Raw genomic sequence first — 16,445 nt, forward strand, 5'->3', positions numbered from 1 at the left:
GAATCGGAGGATATTCTGTCCTGGTAATTTCCTCAATGAACATTGACATCTTTCTCAGAGCTTTTGAGAATGCCTAATAAACTCTGCCCTTCTAGTGCCTTCCAAAACCCATGGATAATTTTGTCCTGTTAATAACATCAACATATGTTACGTTTTCACAGTTTGATCTAAAATCTCAGAAACGTCCGACATTGCTGGTTGAGTGTCACGCCAAAGTAATCAGGGCGTTACAATGAGATTATGATTCAGATTATTTTCAATCAGTTACTTTCTGAGGACTGATTGTGTGATGTCAGTACCACAAACGCATCTGTCCAAACGCTTCACATCTGATTGGCTCAAGGTTGCACTGCTCCCGAATTCTATTTCTTTTTCTCGCTCATTCGCCATGCTCATCAGATATGTGAGGCCCACAAGATGCAATAATACAGAGATGCCTATGACCCCTTGGATCCTTCCTCCCCACCCGTGTGCAGCACGCTGACTGCATCCACTCCTCCAAATGTACTTCCTGTCATATCTTTACCATCCCATCATTCAGATCAGACAATTTGTCACAATTCAGAAAAAAAATTGAAAGAGCTGGAGAAAAACTCAGCAAATCTGGCAGAGTCTGAGCAAAGATGCACAGATTTAAAATTTGACTTTTCAGAAACGTCACATCATAACCAATATGTTAACTCTGTTCGTTTCTGCAGATAATTCCTCGTCTTTTATTTTTTGTTTCTCCACTATTTTCAGTTTGTATCTCATTTTGATATCATTATATCTCATGTGTCTTCACAGTTCCATATGTTGACCTTGGTTGTATTTGGACACTGTGGTCCTTTCCTGTTCCTATTACAATTGGTTTGTCTGTGACACATGTTGTAAGGCCGAAATCTGTTTCTTATTTAAAACTCAAAGAAAAAAAAGCATTGTTCTGAATGTCCTGAAAATCTCAGTAAATCTCACAATGTTTTGAAAAGACTTTTTAGAGGCAACTGAACTTCATGAAATAATAAGAATCGATTTTTGATGATGGAACACTGTCCTTCATTGAACAAGCTTGTCTTCCCCTCCATAAGCTTTTAAGGCATATCACAGAATTATTACAGCAAAGGTGGAGGACACTCAACCCACTGTCTCTTCCAGCTTAGAATGAGCTGTATCTCTACTGTTATTCTGTATTGTCCCCACAGACCTTCTTATTTTCTTATTAGTGCCTGTTTTTAATTGTAAGCATCCTACCAGATATGAACAATATGATCCATCTCAAACAAAAACAGGAATTGGAATGAAAGCTCGGCAGGTCTGGCCTTACCTGTGAAGTGAAATCAATGTTAATATTTCAGGTCCGTTCACCCTACTGAACTTGTATACTCAATGATTAAGTAATGTGCATATAAAATATAGTTCACTTTATCACATTTAAAATTATCCTGTTCAGTTCACATTCGGCATTGCATCCCATTCTTGTTCATTATATATAATTCTATCGATCAGAAAGAGCGATGATGACGGGGAAATATCATTGTACTCTACGCCGTCTCCCATTCCCCCATTGCCCCCATTCTGTCCTATCTCCCAGCCAATGTCATATTCATTCGAACCTGACTCATTAATTCAGAAGTCTTCATGAATAAGTTCATTGTGCTTATCACAGTTGGTTTTGGACTGAGGCCAAAATGTATAAAAATACTGCTTTACACCAAATAAAACTGCATTAGGATGTTTGTCAATTTATATTAAAAACATTAATGACGCATATTCTGTATGGAAGTTCCAAAGTTGCCTTATTGGAGCAGTGAGAGGAACATTCAGAGAAGTCCACACTTCCTGTTTATGTTCAGGGCAACTGTGTCTGTCTATGTTGAGGGCAACTGTGTTCAGTGATAGTCTGTTGGCTGGTGTTTGTTCCCGTGGAGGAGAGATCCACACAGTAACAACATCCTGATTGTGTTTCTTTTGGTGCGTGGATGGATTTGGGGAGAGATGGTACAGCATTGCAAACGTACAACAGAGCAGAATCATCTAGCCTACGGAAAAAAAATCCATCATTCTCCCTCACAACTGACTTCACGAGAGCAATTGATGATGGGAGATGTGATCAATAGGTGGCAATGTCAACGTTCAGTCCAGTTCAGTTCGATTGTGAACTGAATGGACTGTATTGAAAGCTGGAGCTGTTTGCTCAGTAAATGTGATTGATGTCAGTCTCCATGCATTGTAATTGTGTCACTGGAGGGTTTCCAACTCCCATTAGTCAGTCGTTCACTCAGTGCTTTACACACTGTAGTATCAGATGCATCAGCTCTGACAGTAACAGAGATCAGCAGCTGTGCAGCCATGGAGAGGACAGATCTGAATCTTAGAATAATGGACTTTAACATTACAACAATGGAGATGAGGTTTTCTTGGGTCTTGTCATGATTTCCACCATGAGGAACTTCTACCATATCGATATCAGCATTGCTGATGATTATTCTGGGCGGGGTGGAGAGTGTGTTACTGACCTGAAATTACATTTTAAAAAAGCAAAGAACAGAAGGTGATTTTCAGAACTTAAATCAGTTGGGAAATAGTGTGAATAATGTTGGTGGCAGGGAAGTGAGCTTTGCAGGGGAAGAGGACTGAGTTGAATCGATAGAGAAAGAGAGTGATAGAAGAAAAAGAACAAACAAAGGGAATGATGATCAGCTGGCATGGAAACCAAATGGGATATTTACCTCATTTATTTCTCACCCTTCTCATCTTCCAAAATATCGTTTAAATACAGGTATCCCCTGCTTTCCAAAAGTTTACTTTTCGCCACCTCCCTTTCAAAAAAACCTACATTAGGACCTGTTTTCGCTAATCAAAAGAAATCCAACGAAGATTTTCACTTTCACTAAGGAAGCTGACTTATTTTCCCATCAAATTACTGCTTCTTCACTTTACACCATATCAGCTTATGAAAGGAACACTGCACTTTCAGATAGCGAGGGAAACCTGTACATGTCTAAGACCATGTTTAAAGCGATTTGATCTTGTTTCTCTTCCCTGAGTGTGGTCATTTTCTTATATTCCTGAATGGGCTATAGATATCACTGGCTGGGCCAGCATTATTTCACTTTTCTAGCTGTTCTTGAGAAGACCGTGAGCCACTGTAGTCCACGTGTTTGATCTGATTTGATTTGATTTATTTTAATCAAATGTGCAATGGAAATATTTGCTTTGTGAGTAGTGCAGGAACATGATAGTAAACAAGAAAACGCAACTCATGAGGTACTTCGACAGAGTGAGGCATATAAGGCTAAAGCTGCACAGGAGATTTGCAAAGCAAGATCGCGATTAGCAAGACTAGTATTATGTGAAAAGTGAGAGATGTCAATTCGTCACTCTCATTACGGTAGGGAAGAAGGTGTTCCTGAGTATGCTGGTTCACGTTTTCAAGTCTCTCCAACTTCTCCCTGTTGGAAGAGGCTGCAGGAGATCAATACCGGTTTGGGAGAGATTTTTTTCCGTTACCAGCCTTTCGGCGACAATGACAAGTACAAATGGGCGGAAGGTTGTCTTCTGTGATGGTCTGGGCTGTGCACACAGCCGCCTGTAGTTTCTTATTGTCCTGGGTACAGCAGTTACAATGTCACGCAAATAGAATGCGGTCAGTTGCCAGTATACAGAGCATTGGGAGACGAGCAGTTCTAAAATAGTTAGATGTAACAATTGGCTGTTAAATGGATACCTACGTTCTGGTTGCTGTTTTGACAACAATTGAAAGTTCACCAATAAATTTAATCAATGCCCATTATAGCAAAACCCAGTAGAGTTAATTGTGTTGGCAATATCAAACCAATGAGCCATCATCTGCTTCAATTTAATGGAGAAGCCATCACCATCACAACGAGTGAAATAGAGTCAGACACAAAGGGAAGGAGAGAGAGAACACAGCGCGAGAAACTGATGGAGAATAAGTCAAAGAGATGAAGGAAACAACACAAGGACACGCACAATCACATGAACAGGGAGAAGGGGAGAGAGGAAATTCAGGGAAAGAAACAAAAGACAGAGAATAGAATAACACAGGGTAAAAGACAGAATGAGAGAAACAGTGAGAGTCAAAGGACACAGGGAGCTGTGGGTGGGTTCACAGGGAGCTGGGGGTGAGCAATGGGAGGTGCTGGGGTGAGGATGGGGGGAGAGCAGGGAATGAGCACTAGAGGGAGCTGGGGGGATGCAGGTGAGGATTTATTGTTACCTGTACCAAGGTGTACAGGCAGATCATAGTAAGCAAGGATGTACACAACAATGGTTGTAAAACATATCTGAGAGGCAGGTAGGTTATGCTGCACAAGGCGTACGCTCGGCCAGATCAACTTGAACAAGATCAGCATTATTTGAGATTAGAGAGCCCATCCATCAGTCTCATAACAGCCGGGAAGAAGCTGTTCCTGAGCCGGCTACTCCGTGTTTTCAATCATCTGTATCTTCGAGGCTGATGGAAGAGGTTGCAGGAGATCCTTCCTGGGTCGTCATGGGTCTTTGATAATGTTAGAACAAAGAACAAAGAACGTTCCAACACAGCAGCAGGCCTTTCAGCGTTTCAATCCTGCGCCGATCCAGTTCCTCTATCGAAACCTGTCGCCTATTCTCTCAGAATCTGTCTCCGTTTACTCTCTGTCCATTAATGTATATTTCCAGAAAGAGGTTAAATGGAACATCACTGGACACAGTTCTACATTTTGAGAAACTCACTTCCCCTACTACTCTATACCTCCTGTTGCCCAGCCAGTTCTTTATCCATGTAGCGAGCACACCCTGGACCCCATACGACGTCATCCTCCATAGCCTGGTCTTGACAAATGTTATCGAATGCATTCCTGAAGTCCATTTACATGACACCAACAGCCCTTAACTCATCAATCAACTTTGTCACGACCTCTTACATGTGTTTGTAAGACATGACCTTCCCTGCACAAAACCATGTTGCCGATCACTGATAAGACCATTTTCATCCAAATAGGAATGGGTCCTATCCCTCTGTATCTTCTCCAGCAGCTTCAACTGATGTCAGGCTCACTGGTCTATATTTAACTGAATTATCCCTGTTACCCTTCTTGAACAAGGGGATTGACAATTCTCCAGTCCTCGGGACCTCAGCCATGTTCAAGGATGCTACAAAGATATCTGTCAAGACATCAGCTATTTCCTCACTCCCTTCCCTCAGTAATCTGGGATAGATGTTCACAACCTTTCTGCAGCAACGAGCCGTGTAAATTGAGACAATGGTTGAGAGGTTGGAGTCCCTCGTAGTCTGGGCTGTGCACCCAAGCTTCTGTAGTTTCTAACGGTCCTGGGCAGAGCAGTTGCCACACCAGGCCGTTATGCACCCGGACACTACGCTCTCAATGGTGCATTTATCGAAGTTGCGCATGCTGAATTTCGTGAGCCACCTGAGGAAGGAGAGGCGTTGTTGAAACCTCTTGACTGTCACACCTATGTGAAAAATCCAGGTTAGCTTGTCAGTTATCATCATGCCGAGCAACCTGACGCTCTGCACTCCCGCAACCGTTGGTGTAGATGGGGCGTGTTCCTCTCCTTTCTTTCTGATGTCAATGATCAGTCCTTTACTTTTACGGAATTTGAGAGAGGTCATTATCATTACACCATGCCACCAAGCCCCCATCTCCTTACTGTATTCAGAATCACCGTTGTTTGATATCCCTTCTGCTTTGGTGACGTCTTCAGCGAACTTCCAGCTGACGTTGTTTGGAATTTGGCAACACAGCCATGTGTGTACAGGGAGTAGAGAAGGGGGCTGAGGACACATCCTTGGGGTATCCAGTGTTGAGTGTGATTGTGGTCGAGGTGCAGATACCTATCTTCACAGATTGTGATCTGTGGGTCTGAAACCGAGAGATCCAGTTGCAGAGGGTGGAGCCGTGACTAAGGTCACAGAATTTTGAGATCAGTCTGGATGGGATAATAATGTTGAAGGTGGAGCTGTAGTCAATAAGCAGAAGTCTGGTGCAGGTGTTCTTGTTGTCCAGATGTCCCAGGGATGAGCGCAGGGATCGGGATATGACACCCGTTCTAGACCTGTTACATCAGTTGGCAAACTATACGGGATCAGCTCAGGCTGCGAGATTGGAGGGGATGTGCACCATAACCAGCCTTTCAAACCAGTTCATGTTTATTGAGGTTAGAGCCACTCGGCAGTAATCATTAAGGCACATTACACATGCTTTCTCACTTACAAGGATTATGGTGGTCTTCTCTTAACAGCTTGCATATGAATACCTCTGCCAGTTGGTCCTCGAAGGATCTGAGTACACATCCGGGAACATCATCCCGGTCCGTCGCTTTCCTTTGACTTGTCTCTCAGGAAGACTGATCATGTCTGCAGCAGTGACAGTGGGAACAGGCACATCCGAGGCTGTCGGGGCAGGTTTCAGCCTGGCAGTCACACAGTCATTCATGATAGACATTTCTTCCCCTCCCTCTATCCGTCGTCATCAATACACAGTGACATTGGTTGGTGTGAGAACCACACCGTTAGTTTCCAGACAGAGTGTCATCAATAGACTAGAATTGTGCGCCAAAATGAAGTAAACTCACAAAAAAGGGGGCAGGGTGTGCTTCTACTGAGAGTCGGTGCTGCAGGGAGTGAAGACTTTGTAGGTGTAATTCCACTTAAGCCACTGCTTCAACCTGAATTGAGTCAAGCACCTTGAGTGTTGTGCCTTGTAGATGGTGGACAGTCCTTCGGGAGCCAGGAAATGTCTTACACATGGACAAACTGGACAAAGGACCTTAGGGCATTTTTTCTAAGTTTGCAGATGTTGCAGTGATGGTTTGGTGGGCAGATAGTATTGAGGAAGTGGGGAGGCTGCAGAATGACTTGGGCAGTTTCGGACAGTAGGAAAACACGTGGATGATGGAACGCAATATTTAATCGTGTGAGATTATGCACTTTAGTCGGCGGAATAGAGACAGACAATATGTTCAACAGAATCCATTAAATCTGAAGCACAAAAGCATTTTGAAACACTCGTCCTTTCTTATGGTTAATGTGCCGGGTCACTTGGCAGTTTCGAAAGCAAATGCAATGTTAGCATTCAGTTCAAGGGAGCAGGAATGCAAGAGAGGAGACATACTGCTGAGAATGTAATGGAGTATAGTCAGACAGCATTTGACATATTGTGAGCTGCTTTGGACACTGTCTCTAGGAAAATATCTTCTGGTGATGGAGGTGATCCATCCTGGGGATGACGGCTGATCATATGAGCGGCAGTGTGTGCACTTGATGGAACTTAGAAGAATCGCGGGGTTGCGGTGGCGAGGGGCGTCTGTTCGAAACTGCTCGATTACTGCAAAGATTGATACAGTCAGTATGCAGAAGATATTTCTATGAGTCAGAGAAACAATGACAAACAGTACAGTTTCGTCATTGTCGTTCATGGGCTGAATGGCCTAAATATATTGCTATATCGCATGCCCTATATGTCATAGGGTCTATTATTTCGTGCAGGATTGTAAGTCTCTGACCTGCTCTTGTAAACCTTGTATTTGTATGTTGATTTTACTTCACGTTCTGTTCAGTGGTAACCCCTGTGATATGGACAGTGTGGGGATTCAGTGTCGGCTAGTAGTCCATTAATCTGTTGAATATAAACGCCCATCTGTGAGTCTCACCTGGCAGAAGTACATTGTCTCTCCGATGATTGTCATTTTCAATCTGGTATTTTCGAAGGATTGATCCTGTTATGCCAGTAGTATTGATTTTTTAAAAAAGATGCAATTTCTTGCAGCTCTCAGCAACAATATGTCGTCGAATACTAAACACCCTTCTAATAAGAGAAAAGTCTAAAATTTTTAATATTAGGAACATTGTTTACCTGTTCATGTTCAAATCAGTTAACCTGTTCCATCGAGATGATCAATTTGGAACTAATTTTAAAAACTCCTTTTTGTATGTGGCCATCGCTGGATGAGCCCAGCCTTTCTTGCCCTCTTGAGAATGTGGTGATGAGCTACCTTCTCAAACGGCTGTAATCCACCTGCTGTGTGTTGACCCACTAGTGATTAAGTAGGGAATTCCACAGTTTTGACCCAGCAACAGTGCAGGAATGGCAATACATTTAGAATCGGTATGTTGACTGGTTTGGAAGGGAATTTGAAAGTGTGGTCTTCCCAAAAGTCTACTGCGCTTGTCTTTCAAGATGGAAAAGTTTGCGAGATTGGAAGGAGCTCTCTGAGGGTCTTTGGGGAATTTCTGCATTGTGTCCAGTAGATCGTGCACACTGCTACTCCTGAGCGACCGTGGTGAAAGGAGTGAATGCTTTTGGATGTGATGCAAATCAAATTGGCTTCTTTGTTCTGGATGGTGTCAAGCCTCTTTCATGTTGTTGGGGCTGCACTCATTCAGGCAAGTAAAGATTATTCCATCTCATTCCTGACTTGTGCCTTTAAGATGGTGGACCGGCTTTGGGTGGTCAGGAGGTGAGTTACTCGCACAGTATTCCGAGCCTCTGATCTGCTCCTATATTTACGTGGCGAGTGCAGTTGAGGTTCTGGTCAATGATAACCCCAGTATATTTAGTTATGATAATGCGACTGAATGACAAGTGGTGACATTGATTTTATTGATGCTGGTCATTGTCGAGATTTGTGTGACGCATATGTTAATTGCCACTTGCCGGCCCAATCCTGGATATCGTCCAGATCTTGTTGCATTTGGGGATGAACTACTTATGTATCTGAGCAATTGTGAATGGTGCTGAACCTTGTGCAGTCATTGTCGAATACCCCCACTTCCGACCTTATGATGGAAGGAAGGTAATTGTTGGAGCAGTTGAAGATGTTTGGACCTAGGGCATTTACTAAGAGACTACTGCAGAGATGTTCTGGAGCTGAGATGGCTGACCTCCAACAACAATGACCATCTTCCTATCTGTCAGGTATGAATGCAATAATGAAGTGTTGGCCCACGATCCAATTTTAACTTGGGCTCCTTGATGTCACATTTGGCAGAATGCAGCCTTGATGTCAAGAGCTGGAATTCAATTCATTTTTCTTTGTTTGACTCAAGGCTGTGATGAGGTCAGGAGCTGAGTGACCCTGGCAAAACCCAAACTGGGCATCCCTGAGCAGGTTATTATTGAACAGATACTGCGTGATAGCACTGTTGCTGACACTTTCCATTACTTTACAGATGATGATGAGTAGACTGATGAGACGGTATTTCGATGGGCTGACATTGTCCTGCGTTTTATGTACAGAACATATTTGAGCAGTTTTTCCCCATTGCCCGTTTGTAACTGTACTGGAACAGCTTGGCTCGGGGAGTACAACTCTTTAGCACTATTATTATCTTGCAATCAGGGCCCATAGCCTTTGCAGTATCCAGTACCTTCAATTTTTTCAAGACTATTTTTTAGATTACTTACAGTGTGGAAACAGGCCCTTTGGTCCAACAAATCCACACCTCCCCGCCGAAGCGCAACCCACCCATACCCCTACATAGACCCCTTACCTAACACTACGGGCAATTTAGCATGGCCAATTCACCTGACCTGCACATTTTTGGAGTGTGGGCGGAAACCGGAGCACCCGGAGGAAACCCACGCAGACACGGGAAGAATCTGCAAACTCTACACAGAGAGTCACCTGAGGCGGGAAGTGAACCCGGGTCAGTGGCGCTGTGAGGCAGCAGTGCTAACCACTGTGCCACCGTGCCGCCCACAAAGATATCAGTTAATCGAATTTGCTGAAGACTACTATCTGTAATGTTGGGGACCACGGGAGGAGGCCGAAATGGATCATTCACTCGAAACTTCTGACTGAAGATTTCTGTGAAAGCTTCAGCTTTATCTTTTGCCCTGAATTGCTCGGCTCTTCTATCATTCAGTATAGGGATATTTGTGGAGACATCTACTCCAGTGAGTTGTTTAACTGTCCACCACTATTCACGATCGGATGAGCAAGACTGTCGAGCTTAAATCTGATGCATTACTCGTGGGATAGCTTACATCTGTTTTTCTCTTGCTGTTTGTGCTATTTGGCACTCAGGTATATTTGTTTGGAGACCTCAGAAGATTAACATTTAATCTTTATATATTCCTGGTTCTGCTCCTGGCATGCCCTCCTACACTCTCCATTGAAACAGAGTTGATCCTCTGGCTTGATGGGAATGACTGAGTGGGAGATATGCTGGTCTGTGATGTTACAGATTGTGCTTGAGTACAGTTCTGCTGCTATTGATGGTCCCACAGTGTCTTATGGATGCTCACGCTTGAGTTGCTAGATCTATTCGAAGTCTGTGCTATTTCGCATGGTGATAATGCGACACAACGCAATAGAGTTTATTCTCAATGCGACTGTGAGTCTATGTCTCCACAGAGACAGTGTGGTGATCACTTTTATAGATACTGTCATGGACAGATGCATCTGTAGTTTGTAGATTGCTAAGGATGAGGTCAGGTATGCTTTTTCTCCTCTCGTTCGTTCCCTCACGAGCTTCTGCAGACCCAATCAAGTAGCTATGTTCGTTAGGACCCGACCAGCGTGATCAGTCGTACTGCTGCCAAAGTACTCTTGGTGGTCGACTTTGAAATCCCCAGCCAGAATACTTTTGTGCCCTTGCCACAGTCAGTGGTTTAACATGGACGAGTACTGATTCAGCTGAGGAAGGAAATTACCTAGTAATTTCTTTGTCCATGTTCAATCTGAAGCAATGGAACTTCATTGGGTCCGGAGGCAAATTTAGGGACTCCCAGAGCAACTACCTCCCGACTGCATCGCACTGAGCTGCTCACTCTGCTGGATCGGTCCTGCCTTTCGGACAGGGATGGTGATGGTGGTGTCTGGATTATATCTGTAATGTATGATTCTATGAGTATGAATATGTAAGGCTGTTGTTTGACAAGTCTGTAAGGCAGTTGTCCCAATGTTGGCACTAGCCCTCAGATGTTACTAAGGAAGACTGTGCAGGTTCTACTGTGATGTTTCTAATGTTGACTTTTCTGGTGCCAAGTGCGATGGCAGATGGTCCATCAGTTTCATTTCTTTGACACTTTGTAGCGATTGGTCCAACTGAATGACATGCTAGACGAATTCAGAAGGCGATTGAGAATCAATGATATTGCTTTGGTTCTGGAATCGCATGTCGGCCAGAATCGGTGAGGATGCAAGATTCCTTCATTGAAGGATATCAGCGAACCAGATGGATTTTTCTGTCAATCACCAATGATTTCATTCTCATCAGTAGATTCTTAATTCCAGGAATTTAAAAAAAAATAATTGAATTCCCACCGTCTGCAGTGGCAGGATGAGAACTTGTGTGCACAGAACAGGAGCTGATTTTCTGGATTGATAACCTAGCGGTAATACCATGAGGCCTGCTTGGAACCACATGTTGTACTCAGCTGCCATTTCTTGTGTTACCCTATTTTTTCATTCATTGCTTCTGTTATTCTGGAATCCCATCTTTCATTAAATACTGATTGAAAGATACGGTCATGTATGTCCTCCCGAAGCTCGAACTTCATTCAGTCTGTTTTGTTAGAACAGACACTTCAAGAAGCTGCAGATCAGAGAAGAACAGGAAGTGAAAATAGGTGATTGTGCACCGTACCTGTCACCGGACCAACATGTCTGCCCAGGCAACTATTTATTGTGGGTCAGAGAACCACAGAATTATTAAATCACAGTTGGAGATCATTCAGCCCATTTTGGGATTACAAGCTCTCCAACTGCACAAATGGAGATAGAGAGAGTACGTGGAGATAGATGGTGTGTGAGAGAAATAAACAGAGAAAAATAAAGTGAAGGGGGATAAACTGAAAGAGGATGGAAAGGGGACCGACTGACTGATCGGGAGAGGGAGAGATGTTAGATGAAGGTGAAGTGAGATAGATCAGAAGACCGCATTAGCGTTTATAAGTATGGATAGACAGAAGTTAGAAGTTTTTTTTAGAATTTCCTCTGGACTGCAAGCCTTTTGTCTCGGCGCCATGCCCTGTGAGCACTATGATGATACTGGCTGTCATGCCAAATCATTTATTTCTAATTATGCCACAGAGTTGTTTATTGACAGCTAAACAGAACCCATTAGGCCAATAGTTTGGTTCCATGGAGAAAGCAGAGTTTTCAAATAGACTGTGCCAATCGCAGCAGGAAATGAGAACCACCCCATTAATGTGTGTGAGAAGCTGGGCCAGAGAATCTCAGTGAGGGGGATCACTGTCAGAGGGGAAATTATCATCTCAGCTGTGGGTCAAATAATGATTGATAAAGTTTACACACCACTTCCCAAGTTTTGTAATCCACATTTCAATTTATATAGCTCAGTTTCAGGAGTGCATTTTAACAACCTTATCTCTTCATACTTTGGAAATATTGGTACGTACAGAAAATTATTTGTTTCTGTATTTTATATTGCATAAACGCATTTCATTCATATTGTCTCTGCTGATTCCTCATTTTAGATATATCATTGAATCTGTTCTTCATATGAGTTATAAAGTGTATCCTTCCAATACTGGTGACTGGCGAACATCACTGTCCCTCCGCCCAGTCTAAACAGCCATTGCCCAATTCCTCTCCATCTTTTGTCTTTTCCCAATGCCATAATCACAATGCCATTGAAGTCCATTAAATGACACTTCACTGCAGTTCCTTAACATCGATAACATCAACAACATTATCCACACCTGCCCTCTCTGATCCTGGAATAATAATCTGATTTGTATTTGTCAAGTGCAATTCTCTGTTAACATATCCATGTCATTTGTTTGTTATAACCAACATTTTTTGAGGCTCATTTTGCTATCAGATCATGAATGATAGATGTTTTCCCAATGTTTTACTCATTTTGCAATGATTGATCTGTAGTTACAGGATTTATTTCTCCACTTATGAGCAGAGAAGCATGTTTAAGTGCGGTTAAACCTGTGGCATTACTTCCATATATAAGGCAGACTGAATGATTACACACAATCAATACGCCATATCCAACATTCCTTCCTTCAGTTTCACTCACATATCACATCCAGAATGCATAAATGTTCAAAGTTATTTTACATTTTAATAAAACAACATTGAATTTAAAGAGAGTTTCTCTCTTCTATCAATAAGGGAATTCTTTCAGGGTTTTTTTCCATTGTATGAGCGGGAGCATGACCAACAGCAGTAGTAGGGATTCGCAGCTCCAGAGACAGCTGGAGCAGAGATAAGAATCTGAGAACAATTTATAGGAATGTTCCAACAATGGACAGGAGTTTATCCGATGGCAGTACATTGTAAATGAATGGTTTGCTGTGTCACACATAGGAAACGGAGCCCTCTCAGTGAGGGAAAGAGGTTAGTGTGATCAAACCTGAGAGTGTTGTTCAGGCAGTATTTGGGGTAATGTGGACAGATTTTCTCTCCTTTATACGGAGTGATCTACTTACCACAGAGAGAGTGAAAAGGAGTTTCACCAGTTTAATCACTGGCACCATGAGGAGTGAGTGTAGTTTGTTCTCTAGAGATGTGAGATAATAAGAGGTGATTGCATTGAACCCTGAGGGGGGTGGACAATCCCTCCTTATATTCCAACCAAACAATAAGGAGGTGACAAATTCCATTAGTGCCGTTTCTCTCAGGATGCATGATTCTGGATAGTTCAAGTGCCTGGGAGAGCGTTATGCCTACCCACCCCAGCCCCCACTCCAAACGGTGATTGAGAGAGACAGAGAGGTCAGGTTTTGAAAAAACAACTTTCACCACATTAGTACAGTGCATTGGTGTGTGATCCTGCACGAATGTCATATTATCTACCAGCCCAACAACAGCCATAATACCTTCATTCTAAAGGGTTAACTGGACCCACCGGCTTCTGACCTTCATGAAGAACATGATTCCATCTTCTCAGAGATGCAAGGTGCCCCCTTGAGATTTGGACCATAAGACGATAAGACACAGGAGCAGATATTAGGTCAGTGAGCCCACCGAGTCGCTTCACCATTCAATCATATGTGATAGGATTCTCAAACCCATTCTCCAAACTTCCAGCCGTAACACTTGATGACTGGATAATCAAACACCTATCTATCTCCATCTCAAATATACTCAATGACCTTTCCTCACAGCCACCTGTGGCAATAAATTTCAAAGATTCACCATTCTCTTGTTAAAGACGTTTCTCCGAATCACTGTTCTAAAAGGTGCTCCCTTTCATCTAAGGCTGTGCCCTCGGACCCTCGTCCAATGGAAACATCTTATCAACATCCACTCTGTCCTGGTCATTCAGTATTCTGTATGTTTCCATTACATTCCCTCTCAACCTTCGAATCTTTATCAATTATAGAACCAGAGCCCTCAAACATTCCTCATACGATAAGCTTTTCATTACTTCGACCATTCTCATGAAAACATTCTGCACATGCTCCAGGGCCACTACATCCTTCCTGAGATATGGGGCAAAATTTCGCACAATCCTCCAAATATGGTCTGACTAGAGCCGTATACAACCTGTTTTACATTCAGGACCTTTCGTATGAAATGCCATCATTAATAAATGCAATTGCCCTACTGACTACTGCCTCAACCTGTAAGCTTACCTTGAGAGAACACTGCACTAGAACTCCCAAATTCCTTTGGACTTCAGATTTCTGATTTTTTCCCAATTTATAAAATAGAGCATGCCTCTATTCTTCGTGTGAAAGTGCATGGTCTCATACTTTCCATCGTTGGAATGCATCTGTCAATCTCTTTACCTGCCCAGATCCTTCGTCAGCATCTCTGCCTCCTCAATACGACCTGTCCATCTGCCTGTCTTTGTATCATCTGCAAACTTAGTCAGAGTTCCCACAGTTCGATCATCCAGAATGTGAATGTAACAAGTGAAAAGATACGATTCCAACAATGAGCCTTGTGGAACACCACTTGTCAGCGGCTGTCATCCTGAGGACCATTTTGTTCCCATTCTCTGTTTTCTGCTGGATAGACAAGCTTCTATTCATGCCACTACCTTGCCTCTAACACCACGGACCTTTATTATACTCAGTAATCTCCTCTGTGACACCTTGTCAAAGTCCTTCATGAAGTCCAGGTGGATAATATCCATTGGCTGTGCCCGGTCAAGCCTGTTCATTTACTCTTAAAATAATTCCAACAGATTTGTCAGGCATCACCTTCCCTTGATGAAAACAATATTGATTTTGCCCTATTTTACCAAAAACTTCCCAATATTCCAAAATCTCGTCCTTCAATATGGATTTTTGGATATTACCCACGGCCGAGGTTCAGCTAGTCATTTTGGATTTTTGTTTTTATATTTTTCCTTTCTTCCTTGTTAAAATGGGGTGTCACGTTCGTGGGTTTTCATTGCTCTGGGACCGTTCCTTCCTCGAATGATTGCTCAAAGATCACCACTATTGCCCCCACTCCCTCTTCAGCTATCTTCCTTATGTCACTGGGATGGAGTGCATCCGGTCCAGGTTATTTAACCACCTGCAGGCCATTCAGTTTTTTTTTCTGTCACGCTCTCCCTTGTATGACCATCATACTCAGCCCTAGCCTGTCACCCTCTGGAATGTCAAGGTGTTACTCGTATCTTCCACCGTGAAACTAATGCAAAATTTAGTTCGTCCGCCATTTTCTTTTTCAGCACGACTACCTCTGCAGTATCATTTCACAAAAGTCCAATGCCCACTTTTGCTTCTCTTTTGTACTTTATATATTGAAAGAAACTCTTGCAGTCTTCCTTTATATTACTGGCTGGCTTACCCCCATATTTAATAATCTCCCTCCTTATTTTAATTTGTTTGCCCTCTGTTTTATCTTTGTCAGCTTCCCAATCCTCCGGTTTCCCACTGCCCCTCGCCACATTATATGCTTTCTCTTTTGCTTTAACGTTATACCTGACTTTCCTAGTCAGCTATGGTTGCCTCAATCTCCCTGTACAATCTCTTTTTCCTCAGAATAAATCTCTGCTGTATCCTGAATTACTCCTAAAATCTCCTGCCATTGCTGTTGCACTGTCTTTCCTGCCGGGCCCGTCTCCCAGTCAATTCTACCCAGCTCCTCACTCATATCTGTGTAATTGCCTTTATTCAGCTGTAATCCCATTACTTCTGATTTGAACTTCTCCATCTGAAATTGCAGAGTAAATTCAATCATATTATGAATACTGCCTCCTATGATTTCCTTCACCTTAAGCTCCCCTCTTCTCGTCTGCCTGCACAATCTGCTCCAAAATGCCATCTCATAACAATTCCACAAATTCCTTTCCTGCAAATCACTATCAACCTGAATTCCCAGTCCACTTGCATAATGAAACCCCACATGATCACTGTAACTTTGCCTTCCCTACAGATCTTTCTAGTTCCTGGTATATCTTGCACCCCAACTCTTGACTGCTGTTTGGCGGCATGTGCACAACTCCAACTGCATTTTCTTCACCTTTTTGATTCCTCAATTCTACCAATACAGATTCTACG

Source organism: Chiloscyllium punctatum, chromosome 19 (genome assembly GCF_047496795.1).
Source record: "Chiloscyllium punctatum isolate Juve2018m chromosome 19, sChiPun1.3, whole genome shotgun sequence".
Lineage (NCBI taxonomy): Eukaryota > Metazoa > Chordata > Chondrichthyes > Orectolobiformes > Hemiscylliidae > Chiloscyllium > Chiloscyllium punctatum.